We start from the raw sequence: 14048 nt of genomic DNA, 5'->3' as shown, positions 1-14048 counted from the left end.
CAGGCACTCCGTGGTCAATGCAGGTTCCAGATTTTCCTATTGTGTAAATAAATCCTCCTAGAAATGAGAGTTAATGTCTTAACAGATACACAGAAGAATTTGAAACAATGGTACTATCTTGAGACAGAGTCTCACTTATATAGCCCTGGATCTCTCAATGTAGTTCAGGCTGACCTTAAACTCACAAAGCTCTGTCTTCTTAGAGCAAAGGAATGCACATCACAACCTTCCTGGTCCTATTAGGTCCTCAGCTGCTCACAAGCCTTGCAGCTACTCCAGAGGCCCCTCATCCACCCACCAATGGTGGTGTCATCTTTCCCTTCAAGGCCAACCCAGCCAGCTGTCCCTTGAGGCTACTCATCCCTGCCTCCCTCAGCAAATTGTTTCCACATTTAATCTCCCTCTCTGACTCCTGCCTCTCCCTAGTCACTGACTTCTGTCCCCACGTGTCCCCACTTGTAGGCATTGGCCCACGTCTATCCCCAAGTCCTGGAAATCTTCCCAGCATCAGAACACAGTGTTGTGTGGACCTTGAAATGGAGGAGCTGGTCCTAGAATGAGTCTCTGTTTGGATGTCAGAGCAGAATAACTTCTCTGTGGGCTTGGCTGCCTTTTGGCGGTGCTGCAGATCAAACCCCAAGCCTCAAAGACCCACTCTCCCGCCCTCCAAGCTGCCACCTCATCCACCCAGGAGCAGCTTCCAACCAGTTGTTCAGTGTTGTTGACATTCATCTAGGGAACCCTTGCATGTGATTTTCAGCCCATTCCCTCCTTCCAGCATATGGATCCCAGGGACCAAACTCAAGTCATGAGGCTTGGCAGCAAGCGTCTTGACCAGTTGAACAATCTCACCATCCCCGTCTAATGATCTTCAAATGAGGGTAGCAACCAAAAAATGATTTAATGATTTTTATATCCTGGGCACTGCCGAGCCATCCATACATGGTATAATTTAGTGCTCATGACACGGCTAGCTAGGCTGTGTACACAGAGAGAATGCCAATGTGGACATGCGACGGCCAGCTCATTCAGGAGGCTAAAGCAGGATTGAGAGCTTGAGGCCCTCTAAGGCGTATAGCAAGACTGTGTCTCAAAGCAAACAAGCATGGAAGGATAAGCAGTGAAAGTACTTGCTACCAATCCTGAGGACCTGTATGGAGTCCATGGACCCACATGGGGGAGGTTGAGAACTGACCCCTGAAAGTTGTCCTCTGACCTCCTTGATACACACACCACGGCAAGCATACACACACACACAATGTTTCCAAAAAATTAACCTACTTTCCACACAATACTCCTAGATATAAATAATTCTCAGCCTCGGAACTTAGCACAGTCCCTAGAGTGCTTGTCTAACATGCACAGGCCCTGGGTCCCTCTCCAGCACCCCAGAAAATTAGGCATAGTAGAAAATGTAATCCCAGCAGTTGATAGGCAAGAGAATCAGAAGTTCAGGATCGTCTTTGGCTACATGAAGAGTTAGAGGCCGGCCTGGGCTTCATATAACCCTGTCCTGGGAATATAGAAGAAACAAAACCCAAACCCATTCTCTCAATCCCCATTTCACTTTTAGTCCCCCAGACCTCAGACTCCCACCCGACTCCCCATCCAGGCACTGTCCATTTCCTGAAGTATAGCTGAACATGTTTCCTGTCTGTACGGGTCTTTCTTATTTCCCTCAACTTCAAAAACCCCAACTCACTGGCTTTATCTTGAGCTCAGTCGGTTCTCCCATAGGACACACTTTGGAAAGCTGCCTGTATGTTGTGGCTCAGACTCTCTTAGCCTCTGGTTTCCTCCCAGGTGATCCTGGGATTTCCTGCACTTACTTAGTTAGCTGCAACTAGTCACTGCTCCTCTCCCGGATGGTTGCACTTCACGTGGTATAAGTGGCAATCTCCTCTGGCCCTGAGGGACTTTGGCCTCTTCACCTTTGAGGGAATCTGGGTACAGCCTGCTAGCCATTGCTGAGGGAAGGCTGCCCACACCCTTGTCAGTAGCCTTCATCAGCTCTCCAGGTATGCTCAGCTAGGCCTTCTTGCTCCTTTGGAGCTGTCACTCAGACAGTATGTTTCTGTCACTGATGCCTGCACCCATCCACTGCAGCCACCAGAATACACTCTGCCTACCTCCTTGCACTCGCCCCATGTTCTGCAAATCCTCAGCTTCAAAGGAGCCACCCAGACCCCAAACTCTCTTCATAAAGCCTTCCCTGAGTCATCTATGCCTCCACCCCCAGTTAAGCTCCGAAACCCTAAGCTCACCCCCCCCACACACATACCACCAATGAGTACACACCATGAGTACTCTCCACATGCAATCCTCCTCCTACCTCCAACCGCTTCCTCCATCTGGGGAGACCTAAGCTCAGTGTACCCCTCTCAGAACCCTTCAGCGGCCACAGTTTGACCCAGAGGGGAGGCCCAGTCTATAAGGCTCCCAGCCTGGCCTCTCCAGCTTCTCTGGCCCCTCTGTTTCTGCCCTTCTCACCCTCTGCTTTGGTAGCAATGAGGTTGCCTTCAGGCCTTGCTGTTCCTCCAGAAAAGCCATTCGTAAAATGTCATTATTTACAGTGAGATCCTCCCCAGCACCCTAAGACAGGGAGCTCAACCTCACCCTACACCCCATTCCTTTTTTATTTTTATTTTGTTTCTTCTTCCTCTTCCTCCTTTTTCTCTTCTTCTTCCTCTTCCTCCTCCTCTTATCTGTTTTTGTTTTTTGTTATTTTGTTGAGGCTTATTTTTGGGGTGGGGGATCCCAACTATTGAGCTTACATGTGTGTGCCACCCACCGAGCCCGGATCCTGCTTGCTTTTCCTCCACAGCTCTGTGTCCTCACAGCTCTCCTCTCTCACACCTCTCTCTGACCCCTCCTCTCCTTCCTTTCTCTGAAGTGCCCTTGTTGTCCACCAGGCCACTCTAAAGCTCTTCCAAAGTCAGACACACAGTAGGCACAGAGTAAATATGGGTAAACTGATGATATGACCACTCTGTGGTATGGGAAAGAGTTTTGGTTTTGGTTTTTGGGGGGTTTGTTTGTTTTGTTTTGTTGGTTGGTTGGTTTCAGTTTGCCAGACAGTGTAGCCCTGGCTGTCCTGGCACTTCCTCTGTAGAGCAGGCTGGCCTTGAACTCACAGAGATCTGCCTGTCTCTGCCTCCAGAGGGCTGGGAATTATAGGTGTGTGTCACCAGCATCCAGCAGGAAGGTTTTATTGTAGGTATGAGAGGGAGGAGCCAGAGCCATCTCTGAAGGAGACTAGCAGGGGCTAGAGACTGGGGAAACACAGAAAGAACAGAAGGAACGGGAGCTGCGGAAAGAGAGAAGCCAGGCTAGAAGGTGAACGGCTAGGGGCAGTGTCTTAGGGTTTTGCTGCTGTGAACAGACACCATGACCAAGGCAAGTCTTATAAGAACAGCATTTAATTGTGGCTGGCTTACAGGTTCAGAGGTTCAGTCCAGTATCATCAAGGCAGGAGCATGGCAGCATCCAGGCAGGCATGGTGCAGGAGGAGCTGAGAGTTCTACATCTTCATCTGAAGGCTGCTAGTGGAAGATTGACTTTTAGGCAGCTAGGATGAGGGTCTTAAAGCTCACACCCACTGTGACACACCTACTCCAACAAGGCCACACCTTCTAATAGTGCCACTCCCTGGGCTGAGCATATACAAACCAAAACAGGGAGGGAAGGGCCAGGAGACTGGGACATGGGGATCTTTGAAATCCCTAACATTTACTTACCTGTAGATTGAGAGCCTGGAGGTTAGCCTGGACCTTGATATGCTGATAGGTGCCATATAAGTGTATGTCAGCTGGAGAGCCACATGTCCCTTCTCCTAGAGGTAAGGGAAATGTCTCCTTTTAGCAGAGGGAAACAGGCTCCCAAGTTCCTGAGGAATGCTGGCTTTTATGTAACTTCCAGAAATCCTCCTATAGTCCAGACAGAGCTCATTCCTGGGTATTTGGACAGCCTTTTGGAGTTTCCCCTGGCCTGATGAAGCGCATGCCAGATAGTGAAAGCCTGAGTCACGCTCTCAACCTCTACTCAAGTCTTCGGGCCAATTAGAAGCTAGATCCAAAGACACAGCCAGTCAGAACCTGTTGGCCACTGACATACCTGTGAACCTTCCCCTGCCAGCCTGGGGTCATGAAGCTGACCCTGTCCTACAAGGAGTCACAGCTGCTCTCTGGAAAGCCTTTGGAGCCGCAATAGAAACCCTGGAGGGATAGGATTTCAGAGTTGGGGCGGCTCTGTGTCCCCAACAGTGGCCAGCAGCTTCATCTGCAGGCTTCCACTCTCCCGAACCCCCACAGAAGAGAATGCACACTGCTGGCCTCCCTTCAGCCACTGCTCCCAAGGCGGCACAGCGCTGTCTACTCTTATGTTGCCTAAAAGCAGACCTACCCTGACCTCAGCTGGTCACAGGCAAGCTTTAGCCTTAGGCATCCCAGCAGAGCCAAAGTAACTTTTTTGTTTGTTTGATTCCAGTTGTTTGTTTGGGTTCACATTCGTGAAATCTAGAGGACAAACCTCATTGTCCTTCCACTGTGTGAGCTCTGGAAGTAACTCAGAACATCAGCCTTGGCAGGAAGCGCCTTCACCCAGGGAACATCTTGCCAACTCAAAAAGAAAGGGCAAAAGAAAGAAGGAAGATGCTCAAGGGGGAGAGGATGGGAATTTCCCAGGGTCGACCTCTAGGGGGCTTCCTGTGTGAGGATGGATTTTTGCAATGGTTGCCTCAAGGGGCATGCCCCCCAGGCAAGACCTGGTCATAGCTGGTGAGAGTGAATTAATTCTTCGGGACCTTTGATTGCTACAGGACCACACACACCTATGTAACCAGCAGAAAGCTTCCTGCCCCCTCTTTTGGCACAATTCTGGGGGCATCCAAGCACAAAGCTGATGTAATATCAACTCCATGGAGGGCTTACAATATGAATACTGAACCCTGGTGGTAACAAACACCTTTAATCTCAGCAGTGTGAGACAGAGGCTAGTTCAAGGCCAGCCTGGTCAATATGGAGAATTCCAGGGCTACATAGACTCTGTCTCAAAAAAAGAGAAAAAGTATTGATGATGATATAAAGTTATATATTTTTTTGACTCAAGAATACAGAATCAAAATAAATAAAGAAAGAAAGAATACAGAATCTTGGGCTGTGCCCATAGTTTAGTCACCAAAGTCGTGGCCATGCAAGACCTTGAGTTTGATCACCAGAAGCCAGGGGGGAAACAAACGGTGTGGTGGGACAACCCAGTGCTGGGGAGGATCCCTGGGCTGCTTCTCCAGTCTAGCCACTTGCCACAGGCCTGTCTGAGGGGGAAAGTAAAAGAAAAGTAAACCGCTGCCTGAGAACTGACACCAAAGTTGACCTTTTGCCTCCAAATGCACGCATGCACACGTGCGCTCATGCAAGGATTCTGTCTTGTCCTCATCAGTTACTGCCTTCCTAAAGGCTTTGGGTGAGAAACAGGAGCCAGGGAGATATGAGTACAGGATGCACTTGATAAACCCTAAACTTATTACCCGGTGACCAAAGCTGGAGAGCAACTCAGGGATGGCAAAGCTGAGTCAGAGGCCTACACTCGAACAGCAGATGCACGCACACACGCAAGGCTTGGAGAGCCTGACACTGCTCAGGCTGGGAAAGAAGGGTGGGTTTTTCACAGGCATTTAAGAGAGCAGAGACCAGCTCATTGATAAGCCAGGCAATATCAGAGTAAGCTCATGAAACCACAGTTAATTGTCATGAGAGAGTATATTCCAGGCTAGTGAGGTAGTTCGGTAGGCGAAAGTGCTTGCTGTAGAAACCTAGGATCTAGGACCCAAGATGGAAGGAAGCAGCTTCACAAGGCTGTGCCCTGACTTCCACGCACATCTGTGGAACGTTCACTTTATCCAGCTGGGATACGGATTTCCCCAAAGCCCACTAGATGAAGCCTCCCTGTGGCAAAAATTTCACTGTCCAATCTATTTGCATCAGAAGGCCTGTGATTGGACAGGCCTTTTCCTTATGGAAAAGGAAAGCAGAGCTAAGGATGGCAGAGACAGGGACACAGGGAGAGACATGGGGGTTGTGAGGGGAGCGAGGTAGGCAAAATGGCAGCCGATGTGGACCCAAGTGGCTTCAAGTAAATAGGTAGATATGAAATCTAAAGGTTAGGAAAATTTGGATAACTTTTTTTTTTTTTTTTTTTTGGTTTGGTTTTTCAAGACAGGGTTTCTCTGTGTAACCCTGGCTGTCCTGGAACTCACTCTGTAGACCAGGCTAGCCTCGAACTCAGGAATCTGCCTGCCTCTGCCTCCCAAGTGCTGGGATTAAAGGCGTGCGCCACCACTGCCTGGCTTGGATAACTTTCTAAATTGTGTGGGCATCTTGTGTATTGAGATTTTATTGATATGTATAAATCCATTGGTTAACTTTAAGCATCTAGAGTTTTGATTTAACAGGTGATAGATGTTGTGGCTGATCGATCGTGGTGTGGGGCTAGTGTGGCCACGAAGGAAACTTGGGAGCTCCCACCCCGAGGGAGAGCCTGCTGAGATGAGGACACCCAGATGTATCCTGGCCTCAGCTGGTCATCCAAGGGACATCGGGCTTAAAATAAACCAGATCCCCTCAGTTTGTGTTTGTTTGTGTTGTTTGGTTGTGTTTGTGCTGAAGTCAGAGGGCAACTCGGTGGACTCACTCCTCACTGTCCTCTTTTTAGTTTCTGGGATCAGATTTGGCATTAAGAACCTTCACCCACTGAGGCATCGTACTGCCCCGCCCCCGCTTTTAAGTCGTGGCTTATATTGATAATTAGTTCAACCACAGTAAGTAGATTGCTAGGCATGAAACAGAGACTTGAGCTTATGAGACCACAGGCTGGTTAAAGTCTTTACAGCCATTTATCTTCCTTTTGACAAATGCCTGGAATGGGAAGTAGTTAGGAAGGGTGGGAGGACCACCCAGAGGCCACAGACATCCACGGGTGCCAGAGACATTCTTCCACCTCAGGTTTTGAGGATGTCAGTATCTAACCCTGTCAAAGTTACCAAAGCCTGAGGAGAAAGCCTTTGGTATCAATTTCAGAGCAGTTTCCAGCCAGCTGGGAGCCTGATCTAGGAGTGACTCAGAGACAAACTGCCATGAGCTTGTATACCACCAGGGCCAGAATCCCTGTCCTGGGCTGTGGGATGTGAAGGGTCAAAATATCACACCGCTCTTGTCTTTCCCGGCTGGTGTGAGTTATGAGTAATCACCTCTGTTACTAACCCATAAACGCAAGAGAGTTCTAGGAATGATGCCGGACTCTGCCCTGACTAGCTATGGCTCCTCCTTTCATTCCACCTCAAAAATAAAAATGATGGTTACTCATAAATATTCATGAGAGTCTCATCAATATTCATGAGAGTTGTATGAACTATGTTGTGGCTACTGAGTCTAGGACTTACCAAATGCTGGCTGTACAGGCATGCACCACCATGCCCTACTGAGTTAGCTGATCCCTTAACTAAATTAGAGGCTCAAAGAATCTGCTTTTTGGATTAAACTCGTAAAAATTATCTTTTTGAAATGTTGATAACTAGTATATGTAAGGCAGGCTCCGTAGCATGTGTCTGTAGCAATGCTAGCATTTGAGAGGTTGAGGCAGGAAGATGAGGGGTTCAACACCAGCCTGAACTAAATGTCAAGACCACTGTCTGAAAAAAAAAAAAACACCATGAGAATTTAAAATGAGTAATAAAATTATAACCTTTTATCTAATTCTGTAGAACAAAAGAAGAAGAAGAGTATGGCATAATGTTTGTATATGCTCAGCCCAGAGAGTGGCACTACTAGAAGGTGTGGCCCTGTAGGAGTGGGTGTGGCCTTGTTGGAGTGGGTGCGCCACTGTTGGAGTAGGTGTGTCACTGTGGGTATGGGCTTTAAAACCCTAGTCCTAGCTACCTGTAAGCCAATATTCTGCTAGTAGCCTTCAAATGAAGATGTAGAACTCTCAGCTCCGCCTGCACTATGCCTGCCTGGATGTTCCCGCCTTGATAATAACGTATTGAACCTCTGAACCTGTAAGCCAGCCTCAATTAAATGTCCTTTATAAGACTTGGCTTGGTCATGGTGTCTGTTCACAGCAGTAAAACCCTAACTAAGACATATGGTTACAATCAGCTGTTATCTGCTTTGTAGGTGCTGGAAACCAAATCTGGGTCCACTACAAGAGCAGCAGGAGCTACCAACTACTGAGCCAGCTCTCCAGCTTAGTTTTGGGTTTTTGAGAGAAAGTCTCATGTAGTGTATGGTAGCTTCTGAATGAAAAGAAAGAGAAGGAGGATATGACCACTCCTAAGGGGTTGAAGTTTTTATTATAGATACAAGGGGAGACCACAGGCAGAGACAGAGATAGCTGGGAGAGTCCAGAGTGGACATGACCATGACTGACCAACTAAGTCTGGCCATGTGAGGGGAGGGTGAAAGAGAGAGCAGGAACCAAGAATGATGACCCAGAGGGAAGGAGGCCAAAAGGAGCCAAAGGGGCCACATAACCGAAGTGGCTAAGGTATATATAAATCAGAGAAGATGGAGAAAGGGAAATCTCCAGCCTGGGCTGGAGAAGTTTAGGTTAGGAGTTGGATTATACCAGCCAGGAGGACCCTGTAACAAGTAGGAAGCAAGGGACTCTGGAGCCAGAGTGTCCCCTTTGATATTTAATACACACCTCAGCCTTTTGTCCTGGGTATGAGACAGCTTCCAACTCATCCTGTAACAGGTTGGACTTGAACTTCTGATCCTTCTGCCCCATATTGGTGACCCCAGCACCCCTCTACCAGGTCATGTTCTCAAATTTCAGCCCCTCTTCTCTTGACTCTCTTTTAAAACAGACTTCAGTGTGGGCTCCATTTTTTTGTTTGTTTGTTTTTGTTTTTCGAGACAGGGCCCTGGCTGCCCTGGAACTCACTCTGTAGATCAGGCTGGCCTCGAACTCAGAAATTCACCTGCCTCTGTCTCCCAAGTGCTGGATTAAAGGCATGCGCCACCATCACGCGGCTCTATTTTTGTTAAAAGAAGCATGTTATACCTAGTGGGTCTATGCTCTGAGTTTCCCTCGGGTTTCATCCACGCCAGCTGGAAAGCTGGCTCAGTAGTTAAGCATCTAACTGTGGACAATTTGATAGGCACAGAGAGTCTTTACGAAGAGAAAGGAACAACCATTCTCATCCCCTGGGTCAGCAGCAGTATCGACAGAGAGAATGTAGCCACATGTAATCAAACTGTAGTCATGTGGAAGGCAGGTGTGGTGGCTTAAACTTGCAGCCCCATCATTGGGGAAGTTTTCAAAGGAGAACAACGAGTTCAAGGTTAGCCTAGCTATAGGGTAAGACATTGTCTCAGAAAATCAAAAATTGAATGAACCTGCCACGAGTTTAAATTCACCATAAACATAGATTTTAGAGACCAGTGAGATGCCTCCGTGGGTAAAGTTTAATACTGAGCCTGACATCCCAAGGCCATGAAGTGGAAGTTTTGGGGTTTTTTGGAGACTCGGTTATGTCATGTGATGTTTTTCTGGAAACTGTCTTATGGGAGGATGTTTTTGCTGAAGCAGACAGGTGGGAGGATGTTTTACTGGGAACAAACATGTGGTGTTTCCCAGGAAGCAGCCTGGAAATAGAGCATTGTGGGACAGCGTTAGAGTATCTTGGTTCATGGCTGGGCATGGGACGGGAACCCTGAGACTCCAAGGGAGAAACGGTAGGCGTTCGGCCACGTCCCCAGAACCCAGAGTCCTGACGTGCAGTCTTGTCTCCATAGACCTACACTGTTCAGTCATGTAGATCCATTACAGTCCCTCCCAAAGTGCACAGGTAGAGGGCGTGACCGCAGGCCTCCGGCCCTAGGGATTTACATACTAATGAAGGCCAGAGGGCGGAGCAAATTAAGCATTTTCCCCAGACCCTCCCCCTTTCTCCCTCCCTAGTTAACTTAGGTCTGACCTGAGTTTGGGGGAAGGGGGGGTACATCCAGATGCATCTACCATCCACCATGAAAATAAACCCATTTGGAACCAAGGACTTTCTCCTATCACTGGGGCCTGCCACAAGTCTCCGGACACCACTGCCAAGGCGTTTTCTTACCCATAGAGCATTTGATGTTTTGCTAGGGTAGGCAAGTGAGAAACACTTGAGAATACACAAGATGTTTGGAAAGAGTAGAAATATAGCACAGCAGACAGTGACACATGTCGTTGTGTTATTGGTTTGCCTTGCCACTCTTTGCTGATCATCATTTGTTGTGACTTAGTAGAGAGAAAGGCACCAAAGTACTTTTGGTAGTGTTTCTGCGGCTTCTTGCTGCTTCTGCTGACTCTGGTTAGGTGACAGACCCTCTCAGTTTCTTCTGGATCAAATTACTATTGCTGATTTGTAAATGGTGTTTGCAAATCAAGCTACCGCTGCTAATTCATGTAAACTAAACTGCTGATATCCTAACAACACAGATCAAATTCGACTGAAAAAAACTATTTCTAAACAGGCTCACATCCGCCGGGCAGTGGTGGCGCACGCCTTTAATCCCAGCATTTGGGAGGCAGAGGCAGGCGGATTTCTGAGTTCGAGGCCAGCCTGGTCTACAGAGTGAGTTCCAGGACAGCCAGGGCTATACAGAGAAACCCTGTCTCGAAAAAATCAAAAAAAAAACAACAAAAAAAAACTGGTGGGTGGTGGGCTAGAAGGTGGGTTAAAGCATTTAAACATACTTATTGTTAGACTTTGGCTCACAGTTTAGAACAGACCAAACAGTTCCAAAGGGGAGGGGGTTTATTCAGGGCAGAGGGCAAAGGTGGGGAGAGAAACAGGAGAAGATGGTAGAGAAAGAAGAGAGAGAAAGGAGAGAAGTGGAGGCCGGCCATGACCACATGGAGAGAGGGGGAAGGGAAGGGGGGAAGGGCGAGGGGACAGAGAGAAGAAGCTAGAGGCAAGAGAGTAAGAGAGAGAGGAGGGGTCAAGCAGCCCCTTTTATAGTGGGCAGGCCTACCTGGCTGTTGCCAGGTAACTGTGGGGAAGGAGCATACCTGGGTGTTGCCAGATAACTGTGGAGGTGGAGTTTAGACAGAGTACTAACACTTATTAAAGTAGGTTTTTAAAAAATATAAACCTCATTCCTAAGCTATGTGTGTCTACCCTCTCAAACCGCCATCCCACAGACCTGGACCAGGTCATGCAGTTTGTTGAGCCAAGTCAGCAGTTTGTAAAAGACTCAATTGAGCAGGTTAACAGATGCGCCAAACCCTACAGAAAAGAATTCCAGAAGCTCACCATGGCCACAGTGATAGGATTTGCTATCAGCATATATATATATGCCTATGGTACCCACATAGTGGGAGGAATGAAGTAACTTCTAAGAGTTGTCCTCTGACCTACACTTGTGCTGTGTCACATGCACCCCACAACACACACAGATAAATGTAAGAAGAAAATGAAATAAACATTGGTTCCTTGCCATTGTTATGAATAATGTCAGGGGACGGCTTGGCAGCCTGTGTAGACAATTCACACAGGAATGGGATTGGGTATAAAAGTGAGGGGCTTTCTACACTCTCTCTTGTTCCCCAGGAACGACACAGAGATCTTCCTGTTTATTAAAAGCTCCTTGCACTATAGATTGTAGCGCTGAGTTTGTGCTATACTGCTTTGTGCTCCCTGTGGATTGAACTCACACACCTGCCCAGGAGCTATCTTTGGATTTGCAAATGAAAGGCACACACACATTAGCTTATTTTAAAAATACCTTGGCCGTGGGCAGTGGTGACGCTCACCTTTAAACCCAGCACTGGGGAGGCAGAGGCAGGCGGATTTCTGAGTTCGAGGGCAGCCTGGTCTACAGAGTGAGTTCCAGGACAGCCAGGGCTACACAGAGAAACCCTGTCTCGAAAAACCAAAAAAAAAAAAAAAAAAAAAAAAAAATGCCTTGGCTACCTCAAAGGCTGGGCACTCCTAAACCTACCCCAGGCCCAATCAGAGAAATGGGCCCTATAAATTCGAGTGATATGTAATTTGTTCTTGGGTTTCTGATGGGGTTAAAGACTAATTATAGTCTCATAAACAAACTTAAGTTGTTTAACATTAAAAGATATGGTATAGAGTTAAAATCATGGATTTCAGATGGTATTACAGGCTAAAATCAAAACATAATTCAGTATAGAAGCGTAAACTCTTTAAGTTAGGAATGATGGTAGAGTACGATATCTAATAGACAAATATGATGGACTGGATGTAATTCTATATCATGCTCCACGATTTACATAATTGTTGAGTTGTACTCAATTTATGTCAGAGAGAAGGGTTTTTGGTGTTGTTGTTGTCGTTTTTAATTTGGACAGAAAAGGTGAGGTGTTGGAGATTGGTTCTAATGCTTAGATTCAATTGGGAATCTTCATGTCCAAATGCTAAAGGTCCTTGTCCTCAGTTGATTTTTGATCCATCAATAAAGATGCCAGCGGCCAATGGCTAGGTAAGGGGAGATGGGGCTGGACCCTTAGAGTTGTGCGGGCTAGGGTGCAGGGGGAAGGAGACAGAGAATTACCATGACCTGGGGATGAAGGATGGGGCTCGGGGGCAGGAGATAAAGCCAATCAGCCATATGAGATTTCTGGTAAGTGGTCACTGGCCACTTCCCGACTGGGCCTGGAGTAGAAGGGGAAGGAAGGTTTACGAGTGCCCAGCCTTTGAGGTAGCCAAGGCATTTTAAAACTACGCTAATGTGTGTGTGTGTGTCTTTCATTCAAGGACCCAAGGACAGCTCCTGGGCGGGCGTTAAGTGTGTGATTCATAGGAAGCATAAGCTATACTAACCTGACTGTGCTGGAATGGTCTACTTCCCATTACTTGATATCTTGGTCTCTCCCTGATCTCCTTCTTCATCCATGTCCAGATGTTGACTCCCCAGTGCCGAGAACCTTTATTTCTGTCCAGGCACGGAAGTCCCGCCTTTTGCCCTTCTTCCCGGCTATAGGCTATTCAGCTCTTCATTGAACCAATCAGGAGGTGATGGGGGAATGATTTACAAAAGACTGCAACTAGATCTTTAGGTACAGAAATCAGCCTACCGGGGCTGGAGTGATGGCTCAGTGGTTGAGAGCTCTGACTACTCTTCCAGAGGTCCTGAGTTCACTTGCCAGCAACCACATGGTGACTCACAGCCATCTGTAATGGGATCCGATGCCCTCTTCTGGTGTATCTGAAGACAGCTACAGTGTACTACTCATATACATGAAATAAATAAATCTAAAAAAAAAAAAAAAGATAGAAAGAAAGAGAGAAAGAAAGAAAGAAGGAAAGAAAGAAAAGAAATCAGCATATGATACACAGCGCACAAAAACACCCCCCAGTTTCAGGTGATATATTTGAGACAGTCAGCTCCTGTGGAGGACGGTTCCATGGGCTTTTTGGTTCATCTTCCGATCATCAGCTCTGTTCCAGAGGACCTGAGAGGGTACAGTTCCTGTTAAAGCAGCAAGGAGGAAAGACAGACAGTGGGAACTTGGGTTCCATTGTGCCCTCAAACACAGGATGACCTGACATCCTTCCAAGGCTCTTCTTCCTAAAACAGTGAATGCTAGTGACCAAGCCTTAACATGTGACTTCTGGGGACATTTTCCCAAACCCCAACTTCTAATAGATCAATTAATTCATTCTTTCTTTCCCTTCCTTCCTTCCTTCCTTCCTTCCTTTCTTCCTTTCCTTCTTTCTCTCTTTCTTTCTCTCTCTTTTTTACACAGGATCATTCACTGTAGTCTCAAACCTCTCTGCAGTCCTGCCTTTAATTTCAAGGGCTCCAAGGTTATAAGCATGACCCACCATGTTCAGCAACTTACATTTTTAAAAAGAAGTCTTCCCCCCGTGAAACAGTTTATGTTTTTAAAAGCTCTTGAGGAAGGGGAGAACTTTTTTTCAGTGTTGTGGTTATTGGTTAGGTTACCCATGTTCCTGTAATCAAACCCTTATAGGGGCGCACACACACACACACAGAGAGAGAGAGAGAGAGAGAGAGAGAGAGAGAGACAGAGACAGA

Source organism: Grammomys surdaster, unplaced genomic scaffold (assembly GCF_004785775.1).
Source record: "Grammomys surdaster isolate TR1022 unplaced genomic scaffold, NIH_TR_1.0 125925, whole genome shotgun sequence".
Taxonomy (NCBI): domain Eukaryota; kingdom Metazoa; phylum Chordata; class Mammalia; order Rodentia; family Muridae; genus Grammomys; species Grammomys surdaster.
This window is presented reverse-complemented; position numbering follows the sequence as displayed.